Source organism: Dipodomys spectabilis, unplaced genomic scaffold, assembly GCF_019054845.1.
Source record: "Dipodomys spectabilis isolate Male_0828 unplaced genomic scaffold, ASM1905484v1 ptg000014l, whole genome shotgun sequence".
NCBI lineage: Eukaryota > Metazoa > Chordata > Mammalia > Rodentia > Heteromyidae > Dipodomys > Dipodomys spectabilis.
This window is the reverse complement of record NW_024870691.1, coordinates 395,626-411,643: the sequence shown is the minus strand read 5'-3', so window position 1 is coordinate 411,643 and position 16,018 is coordinate 395,626.

Genomic DNA, 16,018 nt, shown 5'->3' with positions numbered 1-16,018 from the left:
GCCTTAAGATAGTGTTCTAGCACAAAACTGGTGCTATCTTCATCTCAAATGGGCAGAGTAAGCCGGAAAAACACAAGAAAAATGGAAAATTCGGGTATCGCAATTCCCAATCTTGATAATCAGGGGTTAGAACAGATAATGAATAATCCAGAGGAGAGTTCCCAAACAGCTCTACAAACACTGGTGGCAAACATGATAAATGAAAAGTTTGACAACGTACAAAGGACTCTGTATGAGCGTGATAGGGAGAGAGAGGAGGCATCCCAGAAGTTTATACAGGAATATCATAAGCGTGAGGAAGCTACTCAAAAACTGATACAGGATTTGCGTGAACAACTTGAGAATACTCAAAGAGAAAGAGAGGAATGGCGTGAGCAGGCTGAGAACACTCAAGGAGATCTGCAGGAATCCCACGAACGGGAGGAAGCTAATCAAAGAGTAATACAGGAATTGAGAGACCAGGTAGAGAACACACAAAGATCACTAAAGGCATTCATGGAATCCATTAACAAAGAGCTGAAGGAAGTCAGGGAGACCACAAAGGGAATGCTGAATGGAACCCAACAGAAGGAATGGGAGCCCAAAGAAACCATAACCAATCAACTAAGTGATTTGAGGACAAACACTGAACACCAAATTAAGGAAGTAAAGAAATTCATACAAGACCTAAAACAGAGCTTCAACAAAGAACTTGAAGCCATCAAAGCTGACCAACTAGAAGGAAAAGAGATAAAAAACAAAGTAGAGAGTCTTGACAGCAGGTTAGACCATGCAGAAGATCGAATCTCAGGGATTGAAGACAGCCTAGATATTATAGAGAAAGAACATACAACCATCCAAGACAAGTCCAAGAAATATGATAGATCTATCCAACACCTGGAAGACACCATCAGAAGGCCTAATCTAAGGATAATGGGTGTAGAGGAGCACCTAGAAACAGAAGTTAATGGTCTAGGAAATCTGTTTAACAGGATCCTAGCAGAGAACTTCCCAAGCATGCAAAAAGATAGGCCTGTCCAGATACAAGAAGCCTTTAGAACCCCAAATAGTCCAGACCATAATAGGACATCCCACCGTCACATTATATTCCACACAGGATCAACTCAGAACAAGGAAAAGATCCTTAAAGCTGTCAGAGAGAAAAGGGTAATCACTTATAAAGGGAAACCAATTAGAATCACCTCAGATTTCTCAGCAGAGACAATCAAAGCAAGAAGAGCCTGGAATGATGTATGCCATGCCCTAAAAACAAACAACTATCAACCAAGAATACTGTACCCAGCTAAACTCTCCTTCATAACTGAAGGCCAAATAAAAACCTTCCATAGCAAAGAAAAATTGAAACAATACATCTCCACCAAACCAGCCCTACAAAAGATTCTTAAAGATGTCCTACACATAGAAAACCAACAAGACCGCAATAAAGGCCAAGAAACTGCACCCAAACTGAGAATCCAAGAACCATAGGAAGAACCCAGTTTTCGCAGCCCCCAAGAAGGTAGATAACATGGTAGGAACTCCCAAATACCTCTCAGTCCTATCTCTTAATGTTAATGGACTGAACTCTCCAATTAAGCGACATAGATTGTCTAGTTGGATTAAAAAACAAGACCCTTCTATCTGCTGCCTGCAGGAGTCACATCTTGCCCGTAAAAACAAACACATTTTCAATGTTAAAGGCTGGAACAAAATCTACCAAGCAAACGGACCGCATAAACAGGCGGGAGTTGCAATCCTAATATCAGATAAAATAGACTTCAAATTAAAATTTGTGAAAAGAGATAAAGAAGGTCGCTACATACTAATTAAAGGATCTCTCCTTCAGGAGGATATTACAATTCTAAATATCTATTCGCCAAACAATGGAGCACCCAAATTTATCAAAGAAACACTACTTTCCCTCAAATCCCATATAGATCCAAAGACATTAATTGTTGGGGATTTTAACACACCACTCTCCCCACTAGATAGATCAACTCGGCAAAAACTCAACAGAGAAACCGCAGATCTAAACAGCTGCATAGATCAACTAGACTTAACAGACATCTACCGAACATTTCACCCAGCAGCATCAGAATACACGTTTTTCTCAGCAGCACATGGAACGTTTTCTAAAATAGACCACATTTTAGGCCACAAAGCAAACTTGTCTAAATTCAGAAACATTGAAGTTATACCTTGCATTCTCTCAGACCACAAGGGAATAAAATTAGAACTCAACACCAAAAGCCACCAAAGAAAGTCCGGTATCACATGGAGGCTGAACAACACACTGCTGAATCAAGAGTGGGTCATGGAAGAGATTAGAAAGGAAATTCAAATGTTCATGCTATTCAACAAAAATGAACACACAAATTACCAGCTCCTCTGGGACACAGCAAAGGCAGTACTCAGAGGCAAGTTTATAGCTCTGAGCTCCTACATCAACAAATTGGAGAAATCTGAAACTAGCAATTTAATGACACATCTAAACCTCCTTGAAAAAGAGCAGCAAGATAAACCCCAATCCAGTAGACTGAAAGAAATAATCAAAATTAAATCAGAATTAAATGAATTAGAATCCAAAAAAACTATAGAAAGAATCAACAAAACAAAGAGTTGGTTCTTCGAAAAACTTAACAAAATTGACAGACCCTTAGCAAATCTTATCAGAAAAAGAAGAGAACACACCCAAATTAATAAACTCAGAGATGAGAATGGAAACATCACCACGGAAACAAGCAAGATTCAGAACATTATAAGGGAATACTTCTCAAAACTTTATGCTAATAAGTTTGAGAACTTGACAGAAACGGACCTCTTCCTAGCAAATATTGACATGCCAAAACTAAACCAAGATGAGGCAAACTATCTTAACAGGCCCATATCAAGCATTGAAATAGAAATAGCAATAAGAGACCTCCCAGCTAAGAAAAGTCCAGGACCAGATGGTTTCACAGCGGAATTTTACAAGGCCTTCAAAGCAGAGCTCACACCAATTCTCCTCCAACTCTTCAATGAAATTGAAAGAGAAAGCTCACTACCGAACACATTCTATGAAGCCATCATAACCCTCATCCCAAAACCAGGCAGGGACTCATCAAACAAAGAGAACTATAGACCCATTTCTTTGATGAACATTGATGCAAAACTTCTCAACAAAATTTTGGCCAACCGACTTCAACAATTCATCCAAAAAATCATACACCACTGATCAAACAGGATTCATTTCAGGGATGCAAAGCTGGTTCAATATACGCAAATCAATTAATATTATTCATCACATCAACAGGAGCAAGAATAAGAACCACATGGTTATCTCAATAGATGCAGAAAAAGCATTCGACAAGATCCAACACCCCTTTATGATGAAGGTTTTGGAAAAATTAGGAATCCATGGAACATTCCTCAATACAATAAAGGCTGTATATGACAAACCTACAGCCAGCATTATACTCAATGGTGAAAAACTAAAGCCATTTCCTCTTAACTCAGGAACAAGACAAGTATGCCCACTCTCTCCACTTCTCTTCAATCTAGTATTAGAATGCCTAGCTACAGCAATAAAACAAGATGCAGACATAAAGGGGATCCAAATAGGGAAAGAAGAAATAAAACTCTCCCTCTTTGCAGATGACATGATCTTGTATTTAAAGAATCCCATAGACTCCACTCCCAAATTACTCAAGCTGATTCAAAACTTTGGCAAAGTAGCAGGTTATAAAATTAACCCCCAAAAATCAATGGCTTTTCTGTATGCCAACAATGAGAAAAGTGTGGCTGAAATTAGGAAAGCAACTCCATTTGTAATAGCCCCACAAAAAATAAAATACCTAGGAATTAACTTAACTAAAGAAGTGAAGGACCTCTATGATGAAAACTTTAAAATCTTGAAAAAGGAAATCAACACAGAACTTAAAAAATGGCAAAACCTCCCATGCTCCTGGATTGGAAAGATTAACATCGTGAAAATGGCAATACTTCCCAAGGCTATCTACAAATTCAACGCAATACCTATCAAAATTCCACCCTCATTCTTCAAGGAAATAGAAGAGGCAATCCAAAAATTCATATGGAACAATAAAAGACCCCGAATAGCAAAAACGCTCCTCAACGGAAAGAACACTGCTGGAGGAATATCAATACCAAATTTCAAACTCTACTATAAAGCCATAGTAATCAAAACAGCTTGGTATTGGCATAAGAACAGACCTCAGGACCAATGGAATAGAATTGAAAACCCAGAAATGAACCCACAGACCTATAGCCATCTAATCTTCGATAAGGGAGCTAAAACAATAGAATGGAAGAAAGACAACCTCTTCAGTAAATGGTGCTGGCAAAATTGGTTAACTACATGTAGAAAACTAAAGCTAGATCCTTATATATCACCCTGTACCAGAATCAACTCCAAATGGATCAAAGACCTTGAACTCAAAGCAGACACTCTGAAAACATTACAGGATGGAATAGGAGAAACCCTGGGTCTCCTAGGCTCAGGCCGAAATTTTCTGAATAGTGACCCGGAAACACAACAAATCAAAGAAAGGCTGGACAAATGGGATTGTATAAGGTTGCAGAGCTTCTGCAGGGCAAATGACATAGCTAGCAAGATCAATAGAAAGCCCACGGACTGGGAGAAGATCTTTACTAGCCATACAATGGACAAGGGTCTCATATCTAAAATATACTTGGAACTCAAAAAATTAAACCACCCAACAACAAATCCTCAAAGAAACAACTGCCCAATAAGTAAGTGGGCGAAAGACTTAAAGAGAAGCTTCTCTGAAGAAGAAAGAAGGATGGCCAATAGACACATGAAGAAATGTTCAACATCCCTAACCATAAAAGAAATGCAAATCAAAACAACATTGAGATATCACCTCACTCCAGTTAGAACAGCAAAAATCAAGAACTCTAACAACAACAGATGCTGGAGGGGATGTGGACAGAAAGGAACCTTACTTCATTGTTGGTGGGAATGTAAACTTGTTCAACCACTTTGGAAAGCAGTATGGAGGTTCCTCAAAAGACTCCACATAGAGCTCCCCAATGACCCAGCAATCCCACTTTTGGGCATTTACCCAAATGATCACAAACAAGGCCACACTAAAGCTACCAGCACAACTATGTTTATTGCAGCATTATTTACCATAGCTAAGATCTGGAACCAACCCAGATGCCCCTCAGTAGATGAATGGATCAAGAAGATGTGGTATATATACACAATGGAATTCTATGCCTCCATCAGAAAGAATGACATTTCCCCATTTGTTAGGAAATGGAAAGGCTTGGAAAAAATTATATTAAATGAAGTAAGCCAGGCCCAAAGAAACATAGGTCCTATGGTTTCCCTTATTTGCAATATCTAGTATAGGTATGAGTCAAGCGGAAAAAGTCAGATAATGTGATGTTAGGAAATCGAAACCTCAAATATGTATTTTAATGTTTTTGCTTCTTTCATGCATGTGTTTCTAACGCATTTATAAGATTATTTCTTTGTTGCTTTGTATGTCCCTCCCCCACAGTGTAAGCCCCGCTTTCACTATATTTGATGTCAGTATAACATGTGGAGGAGATGGGGACAAACAAGTCATTTAAGGATTCACGTGGACCTGTTGCAACAATGAGAAGTACAAAATGTCATGTCAAAACCAGCTTTACAATGTCGGTGGGGGGTGGGGTGGGGGGGTATGATTGGGTGGGAGGGAGGGGGGAGGCTGGGAAGGGAGGTGAAGGGTAAACAAAGGAGGAGGCTGCAATGCTTGGTAAGAAATGTATGCATTATCCTGCCCATGTAATTGTAACCCCTCTGTACAGTATGTTCTCAAATAAAATAAAATAAAATTAAAAAAAAACAAACAAACAAAAAAAAAACACATAATCATCTTTATTTGTTTGTGAAAATAACAAATGAAATAAAACAATTCCACTTAAGTGACTCCAATATTAGTACCTATGAAGATGTTCCTGAATACCAATATCCAATGAATTTTTGGAATTTTAATTTCTACCAACATATAAAAACTAGAACAAGAAAATAAATATAGCCTTGGAGCAAACCAGCATTGGACTAATTTTTTTAAATGTTCTGAAATTACAAAAGGATTGATACCATTAAGAAAATGATTTTTTTGGAAATCAATTAAAAGTGTTTATTACTTATTATAACTCAAATTCCAAACAAGAGTATTTTTATACAATCATTACAAATATCATTTTACTACTATAGTAAAATAGAATAAAAGACCAGTCCCAATAAATTATCATTATTCTTAATTCCTAATTATTACCTAAATATCTTAAACAAACTAAATAGTCATGTCTTTAACATAAACATAAATATTCTATACTTTTTACTTAACATTTTCCAGGGGCATGTATTCATGTTTCTAAGAAATATTCACAGCAGTTAAATGGTGCTTTTGTGAAATTAATGTGATATATTTTGTTGTTGTTGTTTGCAAGGCCTGGGCATTATTCCTAAGCCTTTTTATGCTCAAAGCCAGCATTCTACAACTTGAGGCACAGAGGTAATTCTGGTTTTTAATGGTTAATTGGAGATAAGAATCTAACAAGTACTTCTTTAGTGGCGGGGGGGGGGGCCTCCAGTAGTGGGGCCTGGGGGCTGTCCCTCAGCTCTTCAGCTCAAGGCTAGCGCTCGACCACTTGAGACACAGAGCCAATTCCAGCTTTTTTTCTTTTTGCTTATGTGGTGCTGAGGAATCTTACCCAGGGCCTCATGCATGCAAGGCAAGGGCTCTACCACTAAGCCACCTTCCCACCCCCTAACAAGTACTTTCCTGTCTGAGGTAGTTTCGAACACAATTCTAAGATCTCATTACCCAGAACAGCTTAAATTATAGGCGTGAGTCACTGGCGCTTGGTTAGATGTATTTTTTAAATTTTAATTATGTTTTACGATTTTTGTTTCACTATAATATACATCATTCTACACATAAATTCAGATATATGTATATATTTCTGGTGACAAATAATCTCTAAAAATGTATGTCTTTCTACATATAATATATATATATATATATACATATATATATATATATTGCTGAAGACATACTTACTCTAAAACTTTTATGCTATTTTTTGACCTTTTTCATTTCAAAGATATATAGTCTATTGTTCCAAAAGTTTCCTAGAATAGAATAACTAATATTTCAATAGAATGTAGAATCTATTACTTTCAAGGGAATTTTAGATATACACATGATATTGCAGTAACATTTATAGTATATTACTTGAAATAATTCTGTTCACACTCTTAAATATTTGTGTGTAGTTATGGGGAGAGAGGAAGTTAATTCATACTAGTTAGGAATTTGCAATACTTCGAAAATCTATTCCATAATTTGATATAAGCATGTAGTCAATCTACTTGTTATGGTTTAGTATTTTTGTTTTTTTATTTGTGCAAATTTTTAATATGGATGCATGCACAGTGGTAACATTAAAAATATCAATCCAGATTTTGTGGGTATTTATATTTCTCTTGGGAAAACTAATGAGCTCCAAGAAAATGTCCATAAGGAGCCTTTCAATTCCAATGTCACGGTTTGTCTTAAAATGCTTTAAATTCTACACACTCTAATGTGGACATAGGGTCATATTGTGGAACTTTTCTCCTCAAACAGTTAGTACTACACTATTGCTTAACATGGACAATGTACCTTCATACATAGACTGGGCATGTGCAAAGAAGAAGTGGTAGTTGAACAATTTTTTTTAGCAGTTTTTACAGATGAAATGGAAATAGAGCAAATATGAGCTCAAAAGGAATGTGCAAAGAAGACAAGGGCACAAAGTAGAAAGTGCCAAGAAATGCTGAAGTATAATTTCAAATAATGTGCTCAGGTGTGAGGGTGTGTTCAAAGTACAGATTCAGACAATGTACTTGGATATCTTGGGGGAAAAAACTGCTTTAACCTATTCTGGGATAATTGTACAAGTACAAGCCCTTCACTCTGACTCTAATCAGCCACAACATCATCAACTAGGGACTATTTTCCAACTGCAAAGTGAGAAAAAAAAGGCTCATCACAGTTAGTGTTCAGGTTCAAGCAATGACAATCACATAACTTTTCTATAATTCTTCAATTGTTTTGGAGCATTAAAATAGGAAAAAGCCAAGTAATTATTTTGCATGTACCTAAATTAAGTAGGATGTATTCTATTGGTCTCTCTTTAACTTGAAAGTTATAGATTATGTCTTTTTATACTCTATCTTGGGACAATGATATGCTGTCAGTCATTTTCTTCTCTTCCCCTTCTTTTGCCCTTCCACTTACATAATTGTCATTTAAAGAGACATACTTAAGCTTGCATTTCTAAATTCTTCAAAATTATCTGAACTACTTTATACTTCTGGCAGCCTTCTATATCTTTCTCAAGGGAAATATTTTTGTCACTACCATTTTTATCCTCTATGATATTGGATATCTTCCTGCCTAATTCAGTACAAGATATACATGAGACTCATCCAGATATCTCAAAACTCGTACCACCACAAAATCCTATCTTACTTAGAAATCATGCTTTTAGAATGTCTGGGGAAGTGGCATCTCTCATTTTTGAATGACACTATGTGATAGTTACATGCAGTCAGTAGATGAACGAATTGACAAAATGTGGTTTATGTATGCACGGTGGAATTCTATACTTCAAATTCATACAGAACTGGAAAGACTTGGAAAAATCCTATGAAGTAAAATAAACAAGACACAAAGAAACAGATTCCCTGGTTTCCTCATTAGTAATAAGTTAGAAATGTCTAGGATAGTCATAGCAGTTGATCAGAATTGCTCAATAACTATGTTTTTATGACCATATAAGATGATGATGAGCAAAATGACCTCCTGGATATGGGAAAAGAATTTTCTGTTTGTGATTGTTGTTTTTAATGTACTATGTGATTTCTTTTTTCTTTTGTGTTTTCTCTTTGGTTTATCCCCTGTTATATTTGATTTCGGTATCCTGTGTATTGTAGATACATTTATCTTAATTTGGCAAGGGAGGATGCACAACGAAATGGCGGGACAAAGAACAAAGGCCAAACCAATGCAATAGCAATACTCAAAAACAACATGTTGGAAATTTACATTACAACTTATGAGAGGTATAGGGGTGAAGGAAAACTGTGAGAAAAATGAGGGAGCGGGTAAAAAGTTCAACATGTTATGTATTCATTACCTTACAATTACTGCAACCCTTTCTATATAACACCTTTATAATAAAATAAAATTAAAAATGAGCTGCATAAAATACAATTTCACTGTATTGGTATAATAAATATTATTCTATGTGTATTACCTTTTTAGGAAATGAACATTTTGGCTACTAATTTGAATTAATTACCCCTTTGTCAGAAGGTCATCATCTTGACTATTATGAAAATATACAATATTTTCAGAATATACTTGCCATTATTTTGAAAAAAAACATTATTTTAGTATTGTCTCATACTAAAACAGAAATAGTTCCATTCTATGGAAACTCAACTTTTCAAACTGAATAATTGTTAAGAGGGCAGAGAATATGTGTTCTTCAACATTCCTATTATTACTAACTACTCATTTTCAAATTCTGAACATGCCATACTAGAGACAATCAAAACAGTTACCTATTTGCATTTTATTTAATTCTGCAATAGGTGCAGTTTTTAATGTGGCGTTACATATTTAAATTCAACAGAAAAAATAGCCACAGTCTGGTAGAATTTAAAAATATGAAGTAACTATATTAATTCCTCTAGAGTAAACATTTGTTCATCAAAGTAAGCCATTATTTCTATGACCATCAATCCCAAGTTTTCTGCCATAAAGTCATCCTAGCTCAAGAATTTCCAACTTGTAATGTGCACCTTAAAATTCCTTAAATTCACAACAGGACAAGCATATAATTATTGTGAAAAAATACTACACTTCTGTTAATGTGCTGCCCTTCGTATTGTGGAAAGAACACTACACTAAACTTTGCTGCATCATTTTCCACCAGTGTTATTCTTGTTTTTTTTTTTTTTTCTCGGTCATGGGGCTTGAACTCTGAGCCTGGGCGCTGTCCCTCAGCTCATCAGCTCAAGGCGAGCGCTCTACCACTTGAATTACAGTGCCACTTCTGGTTTTCTGGTGGTTTACTGGAGATAGGATTCTCATGGACTCTCCTGCCCGGGCTGGCTTAGAACCCGGTCCTCAGATCTCAGCCTCCTGAGTAGCTAGGATTACAGGCGTGAGCCACCAGCGCCCGGCTCCAGTGTTATTCTTGAGATCAGAACACTTGAAAATATTATTGACAGTTATATATTTTATCTATCATAGACATTCAGGAGATCTGAATGTCTGAATATTAAGATATGAAGACCCTGGTTCAAATTCCACCCAGGAAGGAAGGTTCCTTAAATTCTTACCTCCAATAAACTGCTTACGAAAAGCCTGACACAAGTGGCACTGAGGTTCAAGTGGTAGAGCAGTAGCCTTGAGCAAAAGCAGGCTCAGAGACAGTGCCCAGGCTTAGAAGTTAAGCCCTAGGACAAAGCAAACAACAAAAACAAAATAAAAACAAACCCTAACATTTTTCTCATTGTATACAGAGGTACATAATTAAGGAAATTTCTTCCTGTGTTATGTATAGAAAAAAAAAGATGTAGAAAAAAAAGATGTTACACAATTACTCTCTTCATAACATGTTACACCAAAGTCTCAAAAAATTGCTCTTTTGCTAAATTCATAAATTAATAGCATCAATTTGTTGGCAACTTTATCTAGATTATTCACATTATTGTGTTACTTATGAACTGTTGAAATTAACTATTAACTAAGTTCTAATTATACCTCACTTGAACGAATATTTTAGGCAAATAGAATGCCAGAATCATTTGTGAATTTGTAAATTAAACCTTCTACTTAAAAACAATTTTATAGTATCCTATAGAATATTAAATTAAAAACAAAAATATTTATTTTAAATCTCAATTCTTATTTAGCCAGGTCTACAAAGTCCTACATTAAATGAACTTTCCTGTCTCTCTAGGCTTAAGCTTCTGTAATCCTTCATCATTTCTTTGGAATCTAACAGAATGATTATTGCTTTCTCAAATTCTTGGTTGGGAATCATGTGCTCTTTTGCATCTAGTAATGTTCTGTAATGAAGGCGATATTTAAACACAACTGAGTTTAAATATATGAGTTGCAGTTCAATAGGAAACTTGACTTCTCAAAACATAATGACAAAATTAGCCCAAACTTCCAACTGTGTGTTTCTTTCTGACTTATTTTTTATTCCTTTCTTGGTTTGTTTTATTGAGACACAATTATACTACCTAGTCCAGTGAAAGTATCACTATGTCATTCCATTCTCTAATTACCTGTTTAAGTCTGAGTGATAGAATTCCTGGCTTGTATCACATTGTCCTACCATAGTTTGTTGGTTTATTTAATATAGATACAGACTAGCAATTCTGAACTTCTCCAATAATATTTTCCACTAGACTGGTGGCTCAGACTGTTCGTGTACTATTTTCAAAGATGTTCTAACATTTGACGCAGGATATGAACATTTTCATATGCACCTGAAGGGGTCTGTGATTCATTCCTTCCTGGATCCGATCCCTTTATTAATGATGACTTGACTTTCTTAAACTATTTTTGTTCCCACCTACGTAATATTCTCAAGCTTCTTGGGGAAATTTCACTTGAAGACTTTCTAATATTAAAAATTATCACTTGATTTTAGTCTTACTCAGGACATATTTTCTAACTTTTCTACAGAATCTGAGAGTTGTTCCATATCTGTGTTTGATCATATAAGTGCCTCTGTGTGTATGTGCGTATTTGTATGTATATATGTATGCAAAAAACTCAAGCTCTTCTTCAGCAATCTTGCTCCTAACTAGTATTCCATCACTTGAACCATTCTTCTAATGCATCTTTTGGCTGGTTAATTATAGTGTCACAAAGACTGTTTTGCCCAAGCTGGATGCAAACTGAACTTCCCAGACTCCTTTGCATTCTTAAGTTTTATTTCTCCAGGGGTATCAACTTTTGAACTACAACCATTTTTGTGAGTGTAAAATCTAAGCTGTAGTCCAGATTTTTAACTCGAGTTCATATAAAGATAAATGAACATACACATTACATATGCTGAGTGTACACTGTTAGAAATGTGAACCTAAGCAGGGTTCAAGTGGCTCACACCTGTAATCCCAGCTAATTAGCAGGCTGAGATCTGAGGATTGCAGTTCAAACCCAGCATGAGTAGGAGAGTTTCTGAGGCATTTATCTCTAATTAACCACAAGAAAACTGGAAGTGGTGTGGGGCTCAAAGGTATAGAAAAGTTTTGAGCTGAAAAATAGAGGGATAGTGCCCAGGCCCGGAGTTCAGGCCCCACTACCATCAAAAAAAAAAAAAAAAAAAAAAAAAAAAGAAAGAAAGAAAGAAAAGAAAAAGAAGAAATGTGATCTTAGCCACTAGTTTATTGCTAGTATAATTCCTGCTTTCTCGACATGGACTTTTTTCCAGTTAAGTCCATGGTCTTATATCTGATTGCTTAGAACCAGAATTATTCTTCCATTCTACTTTTTACAAATCTGCATGATTACCTATCATGATTTAGAGCTAGTAGAAGAAAGAGAGTGGTCTCACCCTTCATGTTCCACTTAGTAGTAATGCTTTCTCTATGTCACTCCCATAGATCTACATACTGGCCTTGGCTTTATTATTTCAACGTTGTCTTATTTGCAGAGTCTTCTATCTAGTATCGAACCATTATACTTAAATACAGAATTTCTCTTTCTCCTATACCTATTGTTTGTCCTACTGTTAACTTATGTACACTTGGGTAATAATGCACAAGACAAACACTGACCAAAATATGTTTCTGAGAACATTCTTCCCACTTAAAATTGGTCTTAATTTACAGAGCACTTAGGAAATTTGAACTTAATGTACTCCAGGATAATGTTTTTTTTCATTTTTTTTTTATTGTGAAAATGGTGGACAGAGGGGTTAGAGTTACATAAGTAAGTTAATGACTACATTATCTAAGGAGCATTGTTACCTCCTCTTTTGTCTTTCCCCTGCCATCCCTTTTCCCCCCACCACCACAACTCTCTCCTCCTATCCCCAAGTTGTAAAGTTCCTTTTCGACATAGTATCTTGTTCATCTCATTGTTACAACAGGTCATACTGTATCCTTGATTCACCATTTTATTTCCCTTCCCCTCCCCACATTAGAAAAATGTGTATGCATGATGCAGTTAACCGATATCAAACAGTGGAAACGGGTTATACCATTGAGGAAGAAAATAGAAGAGAAACAAAAAAAATCACATAATACATGTTAGATACATTAAAAACAATAGTAAAAAAGAAAAAAATAAGTTGTGTCCCTATTTTGGGGCTCATTTCACTTAACATAGTCTTATATGGTCATATGAACATGGATAATGTTATATAAGCCATTTAAATTCCATATTTTCTCGTTACTAAGTTGTCTCTGAAACACGTGTTACCTCATGCCCAAATATGTCTTTGTGCTATTTCAATTAAGCCAGAAAACATTCATTTTGCCTGGAGCAGCACCGTAGATTGTTATTGGAAGTAATTGGAAGGAACTTTTACAGGAAGTAGAAACAGAATCCAGGAGAGAAATTGAACATAGAGAAATGACAAAGTTCAAGTTAATTTGTGTGATCCTTTTACTGTACAAGAAAATAATCCAAGGCTTGAAGGAAACCCTGTCCCTGACTTTTTCGAGTGTGCTCTTTACTCATAAAACTTTCTGTAAACTTCTAATTGAGAGTATTACAAAAGGAAACAATATGAGATTTGAAGGCAAGTATAAAAAAAATGGAAAAAAACATTGTTTTACAATCTTCTGCAAAGAAATAAAGACACGGAGGTTTTAAAATGTCTTATGCATGGATACTTAATTCCTGAGATGATTCTCTTGTAAAAGTCAGATATCCATTCCTTTATTCTGGTCCTGAGTTCACCATATCAATAACGATTCCAAAAAGCAGGATCCAGTGAGTATGATCAGCAAAAGGAGCCTCTTTTCAAACCAGTGCTTTAAGGATGGTCCAAAAAAATATGTGGGTTTTGTTTCATGTTTGTTTGTTTAGTTTGAGCTGCTTCTGAGGCTTGAACTCACAGGCTGGACCCTGTCCCTGAACATTTGTCTTTCCTGCCCACCTGCCCCCAAAGCTAGTACACTACGGCTTAAGCCAAAAGTCCACTTCAGGATTTTGGGGGGTTAATTAGAGATAAGAATTTGACAGATTCTCCTGCCTGGGTTGGCTTTGAACTGAGATAGTAAGAAAGCTAAGAGACACCAACTGTATGGACTTCTCTTTTGAACAAAGAAATATTAGATGAAGTTTATTATAAAGGTAATATTTGACAATTTTTAAAAGAAGATAATACTTCCAGCAAAGAAGCCATAACTTAAATAATTCAGCAAAAGTAGGTGCACTGAATCATATTGGAAACTTTTTTCTGCTTGGGAAGATTACTATTGACTTCATAGTTCCTTTTGGGGAAACTAAAATTATATTTGACTTTTTTTGTTGGTCATAGGGCTTGAACTCTGATCCTGGGCACTGTTCCTCAGTTCTTGAGCTTAAATTGTGTGCTCTACCACTTTAGATACAGCACCACTTCCTGGTTTCTGGTGGCTAATTGAAGGTAATTGTCTCATGTACTTTCCTGACCAGGCTAGCTTTGAACCACAATCCTCCGGTCTCAACCTCTTGAGTAGCCAGGATGACAGGCGTAAGCTACCAGCACCCGGCTCATATTTGCATTTATGTGCACTTAATGACACTGTAGACAAATAATGAAAATTTGAATCAAATGATGACATTTCAGCTTTTCAGAAAATTTGAGGTAGCAATTAATATGTCTTCCTTTTCCATGCTGTTACATTAATGACTCATGAGCTATTGGACTCTTACTTTAGCATCCTCTGATGTATGTGACGGTGGACTTAGTATAAATACTTGTTAGTAAAGAAATATAGAAAGCTTGATAATTTTAGAAAGCAATGGGGATCAGATAGGAAAGAACAACATAGAATGACATACAATTTATCATACAGAGATTAAGAATTAGCATAAGTGATATAGACTGCTAAAGGTAATGAGGAATAAGCTTGGTTGATAACTAGTTCTTCAATCACCAAATATGGTTCCCTAGAATAGTTTCTGGTATAATTTAGTTATTATTACTGTAAGGTCCACTCCTGGATGGCTAACAGACTCCACCCTCCTCTCAGCAAAGTCTCCACACATTACCTGCATTACCTAAGCAACTGGGACACCTGGAAGAGGTCACATCTGCATCCGCTGAGGTCACATCTGAATTTGATGTGGCCACACCTTTCTGCGCCCATACCCTAGATAAGGCCTAGCCCAGGCCCAGACGCCCTCTCTCTGCTCTTTTCTAGCTCTTTCTCAGCTCTTTCCTTCTCTTCTCTTTCCTAGCTCTCTCTTTCCCACCTCTTTCCCAGATGCTCTCTTTTCTAGCTCTTTTTTCTTTCTATCTCTTTTTTCTTTCCCAGCTCTCTCTCTTTCCCAGCTCTTTCTCTTTCCCAGATCTCCCAGCTCTCTTTCCCAGGCCTTTCCCCACCATGTGGAGGACCAAGATGGCCTGGTGCCAGCCAGAACGAAGAATAAACTTACTCCTTACCTGGATACCATGTGCATGGTGCTGTTCTTACTCAGCTACCTCTTTTTAAAAAAATGTAACAATTATCATTTATTTCTTCGATCTGGATTTATTCCTTCACTTCTATCACAACTATTAATTAGCTGGTGCCTTTTTGGTGCCATAACTGACCAAAAAGATTTATAATTCTCACTTAGACTACACTACACATTGTGATTAGCAGTGACCACTCAAAAGCCTGGAATCTTTGAATTTCCAGGATTAATATTCAAATGATATCTAAGCACATTCTTGACATTAATTGCCGTGACTTACTAACAAAACCTTTTTTTTTTAAATCAACACAGCCTTCTAATATAGGTAA